This window comes from Lathamus discolor, chromosome Z (assembly GCF_037157495.1).
Source record: "Lathamus discolor isolate bLatDis1 chromosome Z, bLatDis1.hap1, whole genome shotgun sequence".
In the NCBI taxonomy this organism is placed as follows: domain Eukaryota; kingdom Metazoa; phylum Chordata; class Aves; order Psittaciformes; family Psittacidae; genus Lathamus; species Lathamus discolor.
The window spans coordinates 47,276,447-47,296,651 of NC_088909.1; the positions used below are offsets into that span (position 1 = coordinate 47,276,447).

General features: G+C 39.8%; 1 protein-coding gene across 1 annotated transcript in view; it reads right to left on the reverse strand.

Annotated features, from left to right (window-relative positions):
* Positions 1 to 20,205, reverse strand: part of SRFBP1 (serum response factor binding protein 1) — a 73,722-nt gene that overhangs the window by 50,812 nt on the left and 2,705 nt on the right. The window lies entirely within an intron of this gene.

Sequence of the window (20,205 nt, forward strand, 5' to 3'; positions counted from 1 at the left end):
CTGGGGCTATAGAAATCCGGGGCCCTCGGGGAGAGTCTGCAGGAGTAAAGACAGAGGCAAAGAAGGCATTCAGCACCTCTGCCTTCTTTATATCCTCTGTCTCCAGGGTACCCACTTCGTTCAGCAGTGGGCCTATATTGCCTCTTGTGTTAGTTTTATTTGCTATGTATTTGAAGAAGCCCTTTCTATTGTCTTTAACCCGACTAGCAAGATTGAGTTCCAAGGAGGCCTTAGCTGTCCTAATTGCCTCCCTACATCCTCTAACAACTGTCCTATATTCCTCCCAAGCGGCCAGCCCCTCCTTCCATAATCCATAGATTCTCCTTTTCCACTTGAGTTTGCCCAGCAGCTCCTTGTTTAACCACGCCGGTCTCCTAGATCCCTTACTTGACTTCCTACTCATTGGAACGCTCCGATCCTGAGCTTGGAAGAATTATTTATATAGATCATAAACAAAGATGAAGTGCAAAAAAAGTTCCACAGCTGCAGGTATACAGAAGTAGAGGCCTCCATCAGCTCAACAGTTTACAACCTACAGTAAGCACTGCCACAAAACATGGCATGGACCGGCCATTTCAAGCCATACAGAGACAGCAGCTGCTGCTGCTTCGAGAGAGAAAGGCAAAACAAAGAGCACAGCATGGGACAGCGGATTATGAGCCAGACAAGGCCTAAAAACCACCTCCCACAATTTGCCTTTGCCCAAGCAGTTTACATTACTGAGGGGGATTATAACAGGAAATGCTGTTAGCTACACTAAAGTGATACTTGCTCATACCTCTTGGTACTCACTGCTGTCAAATGAAGGTGATTTCCAGAAAACAATGTACCTAACAAGTATGTGTTTGAAGGCATCACAAGAACTGTATTTAATCCAGAGTTTACAACTGAGGAAAGGAGAAACTAAAAACTTCAGCCACTTTGCCTTCCTATTCCAGGTTGCTCTGGCTCCTGAAGGGCAAATAACCATTTCCAGAGATTGTTCCCTTTGTGTGACAGTCCAGTCAAACCCTCCCCAACCCTCACCATGTCCAAGCCTTTTGCATGCCCAAGCAGGTGGAAGAAAGGGAGAGAAACTGACACAGGATTGTTTGATCATATCTTTGATCTCTAAATTCACACCTCTCTCCACCCCCCTCCCTCCCCACAAAAAAGTTTGGTTTGAATGCTGGTATTTCAATCAGAGATATAGAATACTTAATTTCAACTTACAAAAATCTTTGGAGGGGCTGAATCAGGCCTAACTCAATGTTGGACTTACTGGAAAGGGTTTCTGATTACTAATATTACTCTTTAAAATTAATATGACATTATTACTGTGTATGATACAAGACAAACACGTGTAATAGAACACAAAGTCATTTTAAGAGTTCCCACACAATTAAGCTATTGCAAAAAAAACCTTTTGTGAATATTTTCAAGTTTCTTGAAGAGAAACCTAAGGTATTTTTAGATGGAGAAAAAAAAAAATCTGGTTTAGGTTCCAAAATCCTAAATCACTGTGAACGATCCACATATTGGTGATGACAACAAAAACACACAAAGCAATGCGGACATAACAGTATAGGCACAATATTACATTAGAATCCACACAACTAGTCAAAGGTATTTGCCTTCACATTTTTAACACAACAGCAGCAAAGTTCTCAAAGGAACACTGCATTAGAATAAAATGTTATACTTGGCCACTTCTGAAACTTGTTTTGAGGTCTGTACCAGCAACATGCCTCCAAACCAAGCTAGTGTTCAGCCAATAAAAAAAAATATATAAAGGAAAGTGTGACTAAAGATTTGTAGATGTAACAAGAAAGGTACGTGCCTGAACTATAGTAGCAACTATATTTAACAAAAAAAATTCGTAACCAAAAAACAAACACCACACCATTCTTCAAAAAATATTAATCCAACAGATTAAGAGAAAAAATAAGCAATAACATGTTTCTGCTCATGTCTTGTTTTATATATTCTACGCAAAAACCCCAAAATACTAGAACTGTATGCATTTACAACATGAAAAGTGGGTTTTTTAATGCTGCTATGTACAAAAACTAGTACTGTACATGAAAATATGTGAAAGACACAATGTCTTAAATTCTTCTTAACTCAAAGTTAATAAAAGTTTACTTATGCAGGTGGCCTCAGCTATCCAAAATTCATGAAAGCCAATAATCTGATGGTCATCTCTTTTTCCTCTGAGCAGCATGAAGCACATACAACTGTTCTCCCTGGGCTTCAGCACACAAGGTGCTGAACATTTTGGTCCTCATCCGATAATGCACTTAAACAAATTATTACATCTTTAAACAACCAGCACTAGACAGACCAGAGTTTCTTCATCCACTTCTGCTTTATGCCAGCACACAGCCTAGTCCTAGGTCTTGTACAAGTAACCAGAAAAGACAAACCATTCTGTTCTCCTCAAGGAACAACACTGCACCTAACCTTATTCAGTGAAAAAACTCACTGTAAGAGTTCATAGCATTGTGAAATATCCATAACGTTATTCAAACACACACCCACTAAATAGAGGCCTCCCTCCTTTTCCCCTGTATGGTGATGTCTCTCCTAGTGGAGCCCTGTCATGGCAAGTAAACACTAGCAGGTTGACAGTCTGACCCCTTAAGATCAAAACAGCTGAAAGTAAAAGGAAAATAATATTTATATGTGCCCAAAGATATACAACTGGATTTTGATTATATCACATTAACAAACTTGCTTCTGAACAACCCCAAGTTTAAGCACAGCAGCTAAAGAAGGGAAAAAGTTACTAAAAGCACACCAAAACCATTTGCACGTTGCTTCAATTACACATCAACAAATGTTAAAGCAAGAAATGCAGTTTAAAAAAAAAAAAAAAGTGAAATATATTTAAGTGGAGTATTCAAGGCCTCTCCAATACCTGTAAGAAAAACACGGTACTAACTTAAATGTTTCAGTTCTCAGTGGATTTTCCCTTTCCCTTTTCTTTTTTTCTTTTCCTTTCCTTTCCTTTTTCCTTTCCTTTCTCCTTCCTTTCCTTTCCTCATTTTAAGGCACATCAAAAACACTGGTTTCATTTTATAGTTCCTTGGCAATCTTCCAACCAAGAAATTACCATGGCGACAGAGTATTCTAAATGTTAATTTTTGGTGCTATTTGGCAACAGAGAGTTTAAAAATTCAGAACACCTGCAGCTGGATCACATATTAGCCAGAACTAACAATAATACATAATCTTTTGAGTGAGTAACTTAAGTAAAAAAACTGTTTCTGGAATTTCATTACAAATACTTCTATATTATCTGGAATGTCAGCTTGAAAGATCTAACAACTTTTAGATTCTTCGGAAAAGCTAGGAATTGCCAAAGTTTTTTTTTTGTTTCTTTCTTTTTCTTCTTTTTTTTTTTTTTAGAAAAGAATCACTATATTACAGCGTGTATTTTCTACATGTCAAGATATCCAGAAATAGGAAGTCAGACTTATTACAGCTTCATATATTTGCATTATAAAAAAATATATAAATATGGAGGTAAAGGCACGAAGAACAACAAAAAAAATCACCTGTGTGGAATATTACAGTTCAGTTGTTCTGTTCCAGGGCTGTTTTACACAAATATATAACTACAAAATAGGAAAACCCCCACACCCTACACTTACAGAAACAACATGAGTTTTCAGCCAGATCAGTTTCCTGAGCTGTTTCCCCCTTAGGCAAGTGAATGCTACCTAGTCGAAAGGCAAAAGAGTAAAGTGAGAATGTACACACGAAGACAGAGAGATGGGCTACAACAAACCAGAATACAATAAATGAGCTATCCCTGTATTTACTATAAAGATCAAATCTCAGCACAGGAAGTGCTAAGGAGCACACAGTTTCTTCAGCTAGTCTGTGCTATACCAATGTAGGACTGGTCTTACCTTTGCCATCTTAAGATACCTAAAAGCAGGTTTGAACTAAGTGCACTGAACTATATCACAATACATCTAACAAATGATGTTGTAGCCAAGTTTATGGAATATCAGGCAACTTCTGGATTAAAATACAGCAAGCTGCAGCCCAAAGCAGGCTGAAGCACCATCATTAGCTGGAGGTACCCACCTGAGAAAGCAAAACATCTGCATTCTCTCAATCCTCTGGGCACTTACACTGTCAGATTCCTTAGGAGGGTTACTGAAGATGAACAGGGAAAAGCACACTGCCCACTTGGGCACATTTCCATGTTTCTCATGGGGAAAATTAATGCACACGCTCCTTGTGAGTTACTGTCAAACCCTTCCTGCTTTCTTTGTACTTTCTCAACTGAAGCACTGAAAGATGAGTTTCTTTTGTCAATATAGCACTGTATTTCCTCCTGCATAGAGAACAGTTGCCATTTCTGACATAATTTCTCCAAGCGAAAACCACAATGAATACTCAGACAGCTAGCAAAGATCATTTTCATCTAAAGGGTTTGGAAAGCAATTTCAAATATCTCAGGTAGCTGGGATGGAGAAAGGCTAGTCTAGAATTACTTGCTTGTTGCCAAAGACCAAAATTTAATGGATTTACTGCTTCACAGTCAGTGTCTCACTGTATGGAGTTAGGCTCTATGTAATATTTCAGAAAGCATTCGAGCTTTCAAGTCCAAACCAGGATCATGAGCTGGTTAGACACATTTCTAAACTCTAAATAAACAGCAGTAGTTGTAAACATCCAGATGAGAAATAACTCTAATAAACTAGCCCAAAGATGCTGTATTACACAAATTGGCACATAGGGTATCACATGGAAATAAAAATTACACAAGCCTTCCGAAACAGAGGACAACTAAAGGTGATTCCTAACCCTGTTCAGTTGGACATGAGTTTGGAAACCCCCAGCTAGCACTCTGCCAAAAATATTTCCTTGGAATGTTGCAGGGGACAGTGGAAATAAAGGCAGTCAAGAGAGTCAAGCTCACATCAATGGATTTCTGTGTCTAGGATTTCTTAATTAGACCACAGCTCTAGCTAGAAACTACATGTGAGTTTCATGCCCCCTTATGCTTTGATTTCACAGGAAGACAGTAATAGCAGAAGCTACACTAGTGATGTAAGAATTATCAGGATTAACACACATGAATAAATAACATGAGTGGTGTGTATTTTCTGTATTAATTATTCAAATCACAAACATTATCCAAACCAGTAGAGTTGAACTGCTACCATGAAAAGAAATGTTGGCAAAACTGGATATGACACCTTTCACATAAAACCAGACATGAAACAACAGTGTTCTCAGTACTAATTTGGGGGGTGGGGGGGTGGGAGTCATGTGATCACGTTTGCTTGGGATTGTTACTATTTTTTTTTCCTCCTTTAAAGATGCACTGTCAGATTGCTACTTCCTCTTCTGCACGTAAGATAGGCACCATTCTGTAGGAACTACAGAGTTGTTAAATAAAGATAGTCAAAAGGGATTAAATTACACCACTGTTGTGAGGGTATTTTAAAAAACCATGACTCTGGTTAACATATACTTTTAAAAGACTAACCTCTTTTTACCTAAAAATGAGCCTGAGTAATGCTGTTGAGCACTCACCAACCATTCACTTAAGACAACTCACAAACAACATTAGCCTAAAGACCAGCAAGGAGCTAGAACTCTCTTCTGACTACTTGGTAAAATATCAGCAAGCCCTTTAAATGCAAGTTAAATTCAGTCTGCCTGCCTAAACCCCAAAACATCTAGGCATGGTTTTGTCTGACACAACTAAAGAACAACCAGCTGCAGCTCAGAGGCAAGGACAAACCAGTGCACCAGATCATTTTCCCTTATTCTACCTGTTTTGTTGTCTCAATCATAGGGTATCAGACACTTGAAAAAGTGCTGAGTAGAAATATTTACAAAAGGGGAATGGTACAAGTGAATAAACACTGGCAAACTGTAAATATATGCTGTTTTCTTTATATTCTTTTCTGCCTTACCTCATTTACATTCACTTCCATATAGCACTTGACAGTTTAATAGTCACAGAATCATAGAACAGTTTGGGTTGGAAAAGACCTTTAGAGGTCATGTAGTCCACCCCTTTGCAACAAGCCAGCACATCTTCATCTAGGTCAGGTTGCTCAGAGCCCCATACAACCAGACGTTTAGTATTTCCAGGGATGAGTCTATCACCTCTCCAAGCAACCTGTTCCAGTGCTTCAGCAACCTCATTGTAAAAAATGTCTTCCCTATGTCTAATTTAAATCTATCCTCTTTCAGTTCAGTTTAAAACCATTACCCCTTCACCCGTCACTACAGGCCCTACTAAAAAGTCTGTCATTAGCTTTCTCTTAAGCCGCACTTAGAATCATAGAACAGTTAGGGTTGGAAAGGACCTTAAGATCATCTAGTTCCAACCACCCTGCCATGGGCAGGGACATCTCACACTAAACCATACCACCCAGGGGTTCATCCAACCTGGCCTTGAACACTGTCAGGGATGGAGCATACTTACATACTTAAAGGCTGCAATACAGTCTCCCTGGAGTCTTCTCTTTTCCAGGCTGAACAACCCCAACTCTGTCAGTCCTTCTTTATACCAGAAGTGCTCCAGTACTCTGGTCATTTCTGTGGCTCTCCTCTGGACCCTCCCTAACAGGTCCATGTCTTTCATGTGCCAAGTACACCAGAGCTGGGATACCGTACTCCATGTGGGATCTCACCACAGCAGAGTAGAGAGGCAGGATCACCTTCCTCAGCCTGCTGGTCACACCCCTTTTGATACAGCCCAGGCTACAGTTTGCCTTCTGGGCTACAAGCCTACATTGCCAGCTCATGTTCACCATTCACCAGTTTATTTCATTCACCAGTGCCCCCAGGGTCTTTTCCTCTGGGGTACTCTCAATCCCTTCATCTCCCAGACTGTATCAGTATTGGGGCTTGCCCTGACCAAGGTGCAGGACCTTGTACTTGGCCTTGCTGAGCCCCATGAGGTTCAAAATAACAGGCTAGTAAATTGCACTTGATCAAATGTGCATTTCAAGGATTTGTGTGCCATTCTTCAGGCCAACCACTTGTCCTTTGCATGCTACAGTTCACTTTAAAGGAACTACATGACTTTGGCATTCATGGATGACTCATCCCTCCCCAACATGCCTCCAATATCATACAGCCAGACAGCATGCCAGCTCCCATACTGTCTCAGATTAGCATGCAAGCGTGCTTTGGCATATACTAGAACATAAAGATTAATTTGCAAATGACAACAAAGATGCTCATCTCCAGCTTTAAGAAGATCAGCCTGCTGTGCTAGGGTACTCGTATGGAAGATAGAATCATAGAATAGTTAGGGTTGGAAAGGTCCTTAAGATAATCTAGTTCCAACCACCCTGCCATAGGCAGGGACACCTCATACTAAATCATGTCACCTAAGGCTCTGTCCAACCTGGCCTAGAAAACCACCAGGGATGGAGCATTCACAACCTCCCTGGGCAACCCATTCCAGTGCCTCACCACCCTAACAGGGAAGAATTTCTTCCTTATATCCAATCCAAACTTCCTCTGTTTAAGTTTTAACCCATTACCCCCTGTCCTGTCACTACAGTCCCTAAGCCCTAGCATCCCTATAGCCCCTTTTCAGATACTGGAAGGCTGCTATGAGGTCTCCACGCAGCCTTCTCTTCTCCAGGCTGAACAGACCCAACTTTCTCAGCCTATCTTCATAAGGGAGGTGCTCCAGTCCCCTGATCATCCTCGTGGACCTCCTCTGGACTTGTTCCAACAGTTCTACCTCCTTCGACCTGCTAGGCAAGCTCCTCTTGGTGCAGCCCAGGATACGGCTGGCTTTCTGGGCTGCGAGCGCACACTGAAGCCGGCTCATGTTCAGTTTCTCATCAACCAACACCCCCAAGTCCTTCTCCACAGGGCTGCTCTGAATCTCTTCTTTGCCCAATCTGTAGCTGTGCCTTGGGACTGCTCCGACCCAGGTGTAGGACCTTGCACTTGGCATGGTTAAACTTCATAAGGTTGGCATCAGCCCACCTCACAAGCGTGTCAAGGTCCCTCTGGATGGCATCCCTTCCCTCCAGCATATCAACCGGACCACACAGCTTGGTGTCATTGGCAAACTTGCTGAGGGCGCACTCAATCCCACTGCCCATGTCAGCGATGAAGATGTTAAACAAGACCGGTCCCAACACCGAGATAGCAGATAGATAGGGAGAGACGTTTATTCCTTCAAAATGCATTAGTACTGTTGATACATAATCCTATGATGAAAATTAGCTTAAACTGTTGCAAGATTTAATTTGACGTGTGGTTTACTTCTACCCAAAAGTTAATACTGAGTTTCACTTCAAGTTGCAGAACCAATAATGCTTGGCATCTTAGACTTTTGAGTCCAGTTTCCCTACAGTTGTTTTCTATATTATCCTTGGAGTTGCTGTCTTTGAGCTTTAATCAGTAACTGTAGTTACTGCCCATGTTACCCACCTGTTTGGCCGATAAGAATATGTGACTGATGTTTATGACTGGTTCAGAGCCAGAGTGTGCGCTCGCAGTCCAGAAAGCCAACCGTATCCTGGGCTGCATCAAAAGGACTATGACCAGCAGGTGGAAGGAGGTGATCCTGCCCCTCTACTCTGCTCTTGTGAGACCTCATTTGGAGTATTGTGCGCAGTTCTGGTGTCCTCAACATAGAAAGGACATGGAACTGCTGGAACAAGTCCAGAGGAGGGCCACAAGGATGGTCAGGGGACTGGAGCACCTCCTGCATGAAGACAGGCTGAGAAAGTTGGAGCTGTTCAGCCTGGAGAAGAGAAGGCTGCGTGGAGACCTCATAGCAGCCTTCCAGTACCTGAAGGGGGCTACAAGGATGCTGAAGTGGGACTCTTCACTGAGGACTGTAGTGATAGGACAAGGGGTAATGGGTTAAAAGTTAAACAGGGGAAGTTTAGACTGGATATAAGAAGTTCTTTACTGTAAGGGTGGTGATGCACTGGAATGGGTTGCCCAGGGAGGTTGTGAATGCTCCATCCCTGGCAGTGTTCAAGACCAGGTTGGACAGAGCCTTAGGTGACATGGTTTAGTGTGAGGAGTCCCTGCCCATGGCAGGGTGGTTGGAACTAGATTATCTTAAGGTCCCTTCCAACCCTAACTATTCTATGATTCTATGAAAACAGAGAGAAATATCTAATATTCTGCATTCTTCCTGGAAGTTTCTTCATGACATAAAACAGAAACTAGGGAAAAGGACAAGGATGAAAAGTAGGAGTAAGGAGCTCAAATATCCCTCTCAGATGTCTGACAGACACTACTCTTTGTTAGCCTTTCGTTTAAAAACTGTACCTTCATGCAATTAGCTCTCCATCAGGCAGTTGCCAAGACACCAGATCTACAAAAGGTTGTATAACCTATCCCAGTATTAGCTGCTAGCAACTTTAACAGGGCTCAAAGGTTCCTACAAAATCTCCTCTGTTGTAACAGAACAAGTGATCTCACATTACCCATCTATTTTAGGCATGGTATATTTATTGTTCATCCCTTTAGAACCTCTCACCACACCAAGTGGTGGTTCTACTGGGGGATTCCCTTCTTCTGAAGCTTGCATTTTTATACCAAACATAAGTTTCCCCCTGTTACGAGCCCTTCTCATTCCTCATCCTATTTCGTCTTGTCCAACACACCTTATTACCCACCCACCATTTCAGATGGCTGCAATATTTAAAGGAATTATCAGCTATCTTGCTCATCCCTTCCTTCCATCAATCTCATTTCTGAGCTGTTCCAAAAGCAATCACCTTAACTGCCCTTTTGCTTTGTATCATCTGAATTCCTATTATATTATGCAACTAAATTTAACTTATGCTCTTCTGCTCCTATGCTACTCATTTCCTTTGCAGCAGTTCCCCAGTGATTTTTGTCTTGAATGAAATAACTTATTCTTTGAACCAGCTGCCATTTAAAACAGTTCTTACCAGCTTCTCATGCAACTAGTCTCTATTCACTCATCCCTTCCTACATTTAGCATATCTGTACACGACCTCAGACTTCTTGTAATGTGGTCTCATAAAAGAGTGAACAGGAACCATAGAACCATTTAGGTTGGAAAAGATGCTTAAGGTCATTGAGTCCAACCGTTACTCTAGAACTGTCAAGTCCACTACTAAATCAACTGCCACATCTACACATCTTTCAAATACCTCCAGGAATGGTGACTCTTACCACTTCCCTGGGCATCCTGTTCCAATGCTTGACAACCCTTTTGGTGCAGAATTTTTTCCTAATACCCAGTCTAAACCTTTAATGGCCCAACTTGAGGCCTTTTCCTCTCATCCTATCACCTGATTCTTGGGAACAGAGACCAACACCAATGTCCTTGTTGTAGTGAGAGGCACAGAACTGAACACAGGATTCGAGATGCTGCCCCACCAGTACCCAGTACAGGGGGATGGTAACCGCCCTAGACCTGCTGGGCACACTATTGCTGATACAGGCCAGGATGCTGCTGGCCTTCTTGGCTACCTGGACACAAGCTGGCTCATGTTCAGCTTCATCAAACAGCACCCCTGGGTCCAGTGCAGCTTTCCAGGCACTCTTCCCCAAGCCCTTTGTGTTGCATGCGGTTGTTGTGGCCCAAGGGCAGGACCTGGCACTTTGCCTTGTTGAACCTCACACCACTGGCCACAGCTCATTGATCCAGCCTGTCCAGACACCTCTGCAGAGCTGCCTTCTCCTTCAGCAGATCAACACTCCTGCCCAAATGTTGTCATGTACAGCATTGATGAGGGTGCACTTAATTCCCTCCTCCAGACCACAGATACAGATATTAAACAGAACTGGCCCCAGTACTGAGCCCTGGGGAACAGCACTTGTGAGCAGCCACCAACCAGATTTAACTCTGTTCACCAGCACTCTTTAGGCCAGGCCAGCAAAGAGTACATCTGTCCAAGCCATGAACAGCCAGTTTTCTCCAGGAGGATGCTGTGGGAAATAGTGTCAAAGACTTTACTAAAGTCCAGGTAGACAACATCCACAGCATCTCCTTCATCCAATAAGCAGGTCACCTGCTCACAGAAGGAGACCAGGTTAGCCAAGCAGGACCTACTTTCATAAGCCCATGTTGACATAGCTTGATCACCTGTCTGCCATGTACACGTTGTGTGATGGCACTCAAGATGATCTGCACCATGACCTTCCCCAGCACCAAGTTCAGACTGACAGGCCTGTAGTTCCCCAGATCCTCCTTCCACCCCCAAATGGGTGTTACATTTGGTAACTTTTAGTCACCTGGGACCTCCCTGGTTAGCCCAGGGCTGCTGATAAATGATTGAAAGTGGCTCTGCAAGCACTTCTGCCAGCTCCCTCAGTACCCCTAAGTAGAAACCAAGGATATAGATGATTCTGAAAATAACGAAAGCAGCCTATTACCACAGTAAGAATTATGATGCTGTCTACTTGGCACATTGTAATGGCTACAAATTCAAAGGAAAATGTTCTCCCAGATACTCATACTCAGCATTTACTGGTATTTATATGCCAGTGACATACTGTATACATTGCTCAAAAATCTCATTTCTGCTTGCCTTGCTACACCATTAGCTTTAAATAATTTATTTTCTTTAAATGGTGAGGACTTTCTTGTGAACTTTTTTTCCAAGACTAAATGCTATTTCAATATTTTTAGTTTAAAGAGTACTAACAGTTATACCCTGGCAAGTAAGTTTTGCTTTCCATTGGCGTATTTTATTTTGCTATCTAGTTTTCATTCTCTATTAAAATTATCAAGGTCAGAATCTAGGGAAATAAACTTCTGAACTGCACAAAAAAAAATTAAGGAATGTACATAATTTTATAGCAATATTAAGCCATATTCAGAGACTTTTATTTGAAACTGGCTTATTCTCATTATAATGTTTATTTGGACACCGAGTAAGCCAAATCATAAGATGGCACTCTTTTTCTAAAATAGCTTCCAAAGAAAGAGCTATTCCAGATTCACTGCTTACATTTGCACATTACCTTAACACACAGGACTTTTTAGGAGAAAAAACAAGCCCTAATTCCAACACTTGACTCATTAAAATATTATATAAATCAAATCACAATATTCTATATATCTTATTAAAAATATGAAACAAAAAGTCCCTCATATTTTACTCCTCAGTCTGAGCTCCTGCTCCTACTGGAATATTACTCATTTCTGCTTGTAGTCAGGTAAAAGAATTTTTGAGATTCAACTCTCTTTCGCTGTATCAATTTTAAAGACGTTGCAATCTAACTTCTCACTCTACCAAGCTGCTATACAACACTACCTTAAAATGATAGTTGTCCAGTTCAGATGTTGAGAGCTACTTCAAATCCAATGTTTGCTTGACCACAGACAAAAAGAATTCAAACAGGTCTACAAACATACAATAAAGTAGCTTCCAGCACAACTGAATGTATCCAACAAGATCTCCAGATAGTACAGCCAAACTTAAAACTTGTGAATTACTGCTGCTGGTTTATTTTTGCTGTCATGGAGATCTCGATATCAAGCTTAGTGGTGATATAAATGGAAGTTCTTTAAGATGCATTACACAAATACTCTGACAGACCCAATTTTGACCTGTTTACTCAACACAAAAATTAAAGTCAAGCTTTTCTGTTGTCAGTCGTGTGACCACATGACAGAAAATATACCAGAATAAAAAAGAACAGAATATTTAAATTCTAAAAAAAATGGTAACTGATTTACATTCTATGTAGTTAGTATGGTATTAAAAGCCATATGAACAAATGTATCATTTTGAACCATCTCTGCAACAGAAATAATGTAATGCTATTTTTGTTTTTCATATAAAAACAGTATGACAGTTTAAAATCTCTTTCTCTTATACCCTTTAATGGATAATCAAAAAAGTCTCTGAATTCAGTAAATGGCCACTTTTGTGCTAAAAACCTTAACTAAAAACTTTTCCCTTAACTGTTTTTCACTACTGACCTCCACAAAGATAACGGAAAGAAACTTCATCATTTTTATACTAACTGGTAATTCTCAATGAATCCACAACTGATTACTATTCTCTTTGTAGAAGTCACAGTCCCCCGAGCACTCAAATTCTATTAGGAAAAAATCCAGTACCACCCCTTCCCTTCTACGCTCATTTCAGCCTTGCTTCCTTCTTCATTTAGCAGCAAGCTTCAGGCCCTGCAATGCAAATGTGTGCAATGACAGCAGTAAGAAATTAAGCATGTTTACCCTACTAAAACTGTTTTTAAAAATTTAATTTTAATGTATAGATACATACCCATAAATTACATCTGCACTACACTGTGCATGGCAAGTATCTCATAGTTCTGTTAAAATAAAAGTTGCAAAGCTTCCCATGACCGTGTTTGCATGTTTTTTTCATTACTGTACACTACCACACCAAGGAACCACAGATGTTTTGTTTTATGAGAGCGAGCATCTTACTAGTCTACGTGGCCTACCACACACACTTTATAAAAACCACTCAAGCTGAGGAAAAGTTTTCATTTCTGTCCTGAAGTCCTGAAGTACACTAGTACAGGCTGTATGCAATATTGTCAGACGCAAAAAAATGCATAGTTTGACATGTTTAATTGCTTCAGCAATCTGCTGAAACAAAATCTGTGTGAATAGGAGATCAGAATTTGCTGTTCAAATTAGTATAAGTGATGATGTGGCAACTCTAGAAACTTTAGAAACAGCTGCTGGAACAGTTCCTAGGGAAAAAAAAAAAGAAGAAAAGAAAAGAAAAACCACAATTCCTCAGAATTCTATCTCACAGAGTGTAAGTTTGGAAATCTCATAAGCTTTCAAAAGACCTTTTCCTTAGGACATTTATATGGTCTGTAAAAGAATGTCAGTAATTTAACACTCGAACTGTTTTAAGCAGAATTCAAGCCCAATCAAGCACAATCTTCTTCTCCTTCAAGAAACTGTTGTGCTTAAAATTATTAGTAACACAAGTAATGCAAGAATTTTTACATGCATTTCCATAGAGCTAAAGCAACTGCTGCCAAGTATTCCAGAGTTCAAAGTCTTGTTTGCTTTCTAACTTTCTACAGATTTGTAATTTACAGGAAAAAAAAAAAAAAAAAAGAAAAAGAAAGAAAGTTATTTACCAGTATACTCACAAATTAACTGATGGAAAAGATCAGCTATTTGGTTTTGAACTGCGCAGTTTTTTCTTTTACTCAGTTCTCATAACTTCCTTATATGCTTTTTCAAAGACTTTAGACCGATTTCAGTGACATATAAGAGACTGCATTACCAGCTTCAAGGAAGTCTGTAAGACCATGTGCAAGTCAAGGATATACAGATCTTGGCAGTGCCAGAATTCAGACACAGCTTCAATTCTGACCACAGATCATCCTAGGCACCTGTACTTTTCCCAGGTGCTAACCACTTTACCTAAACAATAATTTTGAAGTGGTCGCAGATAAATCAAAGCTGACTTAAGTTGCCTAAGAGAGAGAACATGTCTCTCAGAGTTTAACCATACTGGCAGATAGCTCAGAACAGTGTTAGAACTAGTGTCCACCAGGGAAACTAGTACATGAAGCACAGTCTAGAGGTTGGGGTGCTTACCAGGACTGAAAAGCCTAACATTACAAACCTTCTTCAATCTGAGGGAGTCTGGACAAATGCTTTCACTTCAAGAGAATAGCTTGACCAGCATGCTGAATAGGTGCTGGAATAAACAAGGCTCGTAAGTGAGAGACAACAAAAGGGAACTCATCTGTAGACCAGTAAGAAGAGTTTCCTCGCGGGTAAAGAGTTCCGAGTTCCAGTATTTCCTTTGAGGGAACTCACACATTTCATATTAATTGCTGGATAAGCAGCCTTTGGAGCACTGCCAAGGACTTTTCCTACGGAAATGCTCCCACTAGGGAAATACATGACCAGGCTCGCCTGACCCCGTAAGATCTCCCTTCTTCGCCGGACAGTAGCCCAGCATTAGAGTTAGTATTTGTGATTAGCGCTCTCTGCTGGTCACACAGGATTCAACTCATCTCAGACTGAGGGAACCCACACACTACTAGAAACTACTACTAGAAAGTTTTTCAACTACTAGAAAGTTTTCTAACAACTAAATCATTAAACAAAAACTGAAGCATTTTTCCCCATCAGACAGAGGCATGCCTTGAAAGACAGCATGATATTTTGAATTATGAGCAGCAGGACATCTCACAGCTCAGTTCAATATCAGGTAACTGGTCAAATATCTCCCCAGAGAAGCCTGGATCACCTCACTGGGCTCACAGCCTAGCATTTCAAACTGCTTTAAATACCATAATGCCTACAGCACTCAGTCACTGTTATTTTGAAAGTTTCCATCTAGGATTCTTTATCACTGGTAAAGAATATCCAGGAATGTACTTAAAAATACCAAAACATATCTCAGGTAATGCTAGCCATTTGGATACGATGCACTAAAATATTAATGCTCACATTTGCTTGTTCATGATAGTGAAATGCAATTTTAAAGAAAATTCATGAAAGAGGACCTAAGTATTAACTTCTCTAATTCATGTGCAAAATACAACTCCTGAAAAATTACATTTTGCTTTACTTATTCCTGGACTGCAAATTATTTTAAGGGCTCTTTTGAAACAGGTAAGAGACCCGTTGTGTTCTCCCCTTAGTCATATTTTCAAAAAATAAACTTAATTAAGTCTAACAGCGAAACTATTAGATTTTTCTTTCAACCTGATTTGCAGTCACTCTCCAATGAACTCATCATGTAACATTATCAAGATCAGACAAATAAAAGGCTCCTTTGGTTTCCTCTTTCAACTCTCTAGTTCTGCCGTTATAGCTGCGACAAACAGTTAACTTGTGTAACATAAACACCTGCTGGACAACAAAGCTGCACATCATATATTCATCCTATTTTGGGTTTTGCTGGTTGCACACCCTCCCCAAATGTTATTTCAGAGAAAAGCCACTATATTAAGATGTACATTTAAGTAGTGAAGAACACCACAGTAGTACCAGTGCCACAAACCAACTGAACAACTCACTGAGGTGGAAGAGGGACAATCTGTCTACACCCCTCCTCCAAGACTCTCCCATCCATCCCTGGTCCCTTGTTCCTGCGGCTCTCACAGCCTGTTAGACCCTCCTACCTTAAATCAGTTGCAGAGATCTACCCTAGCAAAAAATTTATTCTGCTCACATAAGTGGGAGGCAGGACTATGTGGTGGGAATGTGTGAGGAACAAAGAGAGTGAGAAGCCCCAGCTTCAGGAGCAGTAAGTACAACTGCCACAGTCACAGAATCACAGTCCTTTGGGGGAATGCTGTATTTGTCTAATATACAACAAACCAATCAATTCTTCACAAAAAGCTTTATATGAAAGGCCTTTCAAAGTAAAAAAATGCAGTTGGCCTTTCAGCAATTTGTGAGTGAAGGTATGTATAAATTCAAGTTCAGTAACTGTTTTTCTATTTACTTTTGTTATCTTAGCTGTGTCTGACCACCTAATGACAAACGCAACACCTACCCATGCTACTCCAGGCCAACCCAAGCTTTATACAAGCATCTACAAACACACATTTACTTCTGGTTGCACTATGGCAAGCTTCACAGTTACAGATAAAACCTGGACTGCCACTTCAGACTTTAAGAGGCTGTATGTCAGTTTTCTTCACAAGTTAAGGTTATTCCCCATGGCTTTCTTCTGGTTTGGTTTTTTTTTTCATAATCAGCCATGTTATCCATCTTTGACTTTGCTGTACACCAGCCTAAATCCTCAGCCACATGTCCAGACTGCTTTCTGATTCTGTCATTCATCTAAATTGCAAACTGGGTCAGGATGCAGTGCTAACTCTGAAAAGTAAAAGGGCCTGAGCATCACAACACAAAGTGTCGGTACCCAAACCACTACCTGACTGGAATCCCCTACCTTGAGCTTCTTTATTAAGCTCCCTACACTTTCGAAATCTGCACTTTGCTTAGCCAATTGAAATATGTGTGTGCACACATATTGCTCTGAAGATAAAATGTATCTTCACTCCACCTTTTAGGGAAAAAAAAAAAAGAGAATACTCTAATTGTGGCTGACAAGCATTTTGTAGACATAAGTTTTAATTTTCTAATCCTCACAGCTTTGTAAATAAAGTTCAATCTTTTCTAATTCAGCAAGAGATCCATAACATTTTTTTATAGAGAAATTAATTTGGATGCATACAATTGATTATTGAACATAAATTCAAGAGAAAAATTCACCTGATACCAATTCCATTCCCAAACAAGTTTAGCAAACTAAATTTGTATGTCCACAGACATAAAAAACCTCTCAACTCTGAGAAAATTTAAATTTGCTTACTAATAGTCAGCCTCAGCTGTTACAGCACTTAGGTAGACACACATTAGAACACTTATTTTTAGAACAATTCATACAGGCATAATTTGCATTAGCTTCATGGGCTTTCTGAAGCTTAATTCCTTGAGTTAGTCACAAGAAATTAAAACAAAGAAATGAAAAAAGAAGGGCAGAGAGGTAACTATTTGTTGCAAACATACAATATTGGTAGCAGAGTATGACTGTAAAAACAGAACAACATCATTTAAGAAGTACAGGTTCTAAAATTAAAAACCCCAAAACCAACCCAATCAAACCCTGCCCCCCAACTGTATATTTTTGACCAACAACAATCATTTTTCACATTAAACATGAGCTAACTCCCTTTACACTTCCCTCGTCCATGGCAGCTGATGATTATGTGCTGCCATCTAGCATTTCCAGAAAAGTTTAACTTCCAAAGCTATTCTGTGACAAGACACCTGAAAATTTAGAAAGCTTTTTGAAACAGGAAACATATACAAAAATAGTTGGGGGTAAAAAAAAAAAAAAAAAAAGATTCCTTCAGCCTGTATTATAAAATTGAGTACCAGATGAAAATACAATTAGGCTCAATACAAACCCTGCAAAATCACTGATCATATGCAGCCAATCCCTGGCAGCACGCAAGGCCAGGCTGCACAGAGGCTTGGACGAAATGGTCTACCATGAGGCCACCCTGCCCATGGCAGGAGGGTTGGAAGTAGATGATCTTAAGATCCCTTACAATACAAACCAGTCTATGATTCTATGAATACATAATAATTGCAAAATCAAACATTTTTATTCCACAAGTTATGTTTCCCTTGTAGAAAAGAACGTGGTAAGTAGAAAATGGTAAAAAAATACTGCATTTTACTCTTCCTTTTCAAAAACTCTATTTCACTTTGTTCTAACTTAGTGCAGTCTTTACTTTTCCCCACCTCCCACCCCACTCTTCCTTGGATACAGAAATAAAAATGCAATAATGCCATACAGGAACTGGGATGTCTGAATTACAAAAAAAGTTTGCACTTTTTAACTCTTTTCCAATCCTAATTTTTCAGTCATGCAGTCAAACTGAAACTGTACCACATTATTTGCCAGCAGGAAGATGATGGCTTCTTAAAATTACTGGACCTTGCCAAACACTGGTACTGCCAAGGTCTTGCTTTTTTCTGTTATTATCTAGCTATACATGCAACTAGAGAAAAAGAAGATTTATACATTTTTGGCACAATACATTTTGTTAAACTTGAGATAATACGCATTTTTGAAGCTGCTACACCAATATAAGCAACTTTACATGGAAAGACAAATTATGAATAGAATGTATAAACTAATTATTCTGTAAATAGCAGACTAATTATTAATGATTTCTTGTACTTTTCCATTTTATTTCACCTCATCACAACAACTGCAATTCCCTCTTATTTTTATCCAGTATGCTTACCACTGTACAGGAATTTCAGATCCCATTCATACAGCCACCTAAACAGTATGACATTTTCAGTCTTTGTATTAGATCACTACAGTTGGGAGCATGCTGCTTCATGGAGGCACTACTCTTTAATCAAATGATAATTTTTCATAATATTCAACTCTGAAATTTCACTGGTGGCAAGTTAAAGCATTAGCCTTTTAAGTGTCCTTTAATTTCTAAACACATATGCACTCTACTTCATTATAATACTGGAATCAAAGGCTTGATTTTTACATTGTACTAACAAAACTTTCCATTAAGAGTGTGAGGGGTTTTGTGTTTGTTTTTACCAGGGCAGTAACACTAGCACAACTCCTGCCATTGAATTAAACTGAACGGATGCTACCTACTCAAATGGTAAGTAATTATCCTTCCCATTCAGAAATAAGCTATTAAGTATAACTTACCTATACAAAGCAGACCCTGTGCAACTTTTTCCTGGACAATACAGATCATAGGAATACTGTAGACACTCCAGAACAAGTAAGCTTTGGACAATGATAACTATTTGTTTTCTTAGTTATTGGTATCAAATACATAACAGGAAGTAAGGAAAATGAAGGTAATTTGACTTAAAAGATTTATCAAGACAACGGTTTGTTACTGAGAAACACTGGTCTCAAGCTATTTGTTTTTCCTGTAAACAAAATATGAACTGGTAAAAAAATTTTGAAACCTATCATCCTAGGATTTAAGACTCCATGATACAACAGACCATTATAGTTCATGATATTAGTTAAGAGCAGAAGTATGCTTTTGTCAGATTTAACACCTGAATTAAAACCAGAACTAAAATATAATACAGATGAATTTACAAGACCTTACACGGAACTACCATAAATCCAGCTAAGACAAACAAGTTATCAGCTATACAAGGGTGACAAAATTCATTCTGCAACAAGCACCATCATGCCTATTTCATATGGCCTAATGGGGTAAGAATAAGAAATCTGCAGGGTGCCTAGTATTGGTTGACTGCAGAATGCTAGAAGTGCACCTTAATAGGGCTACTTTGTAATTACAATAAAGCATCGCTTTAGCAAACTCTGAGAACACTAAAGAAAATTGTTTAAAACATGAGACTTTCTAAAATTGCTACTTTATTTATGCTCAAATTCCACTTCACCTTTATTAGAAGAAGATAAATATTTCTTAGCAGTATGTCCTGGGTTCAGCAGTAGCACTCATCTTTCTCCTTCTCAGTAGCTGGTGCAATGCTGTGTTTCTGACTTTAGCCTGAGAACAATGCTGATAACACCGATGGTTTTAGTTATTGCTTAGTAATGTTTACTCCAACCGAGGACGTTTTCAGTCTCATGCTCTGCCAGTGAGGAGGGGCACAGGAAGCCAGGGGGAAGCAGAGACAGGACACCTGACCCAAACTAGCCAAAGAGGTATTTCATATCACAGCACGTCATGCCCAGTATATAACTGGGGGGAATTATCCAGAAGGCTCAGATC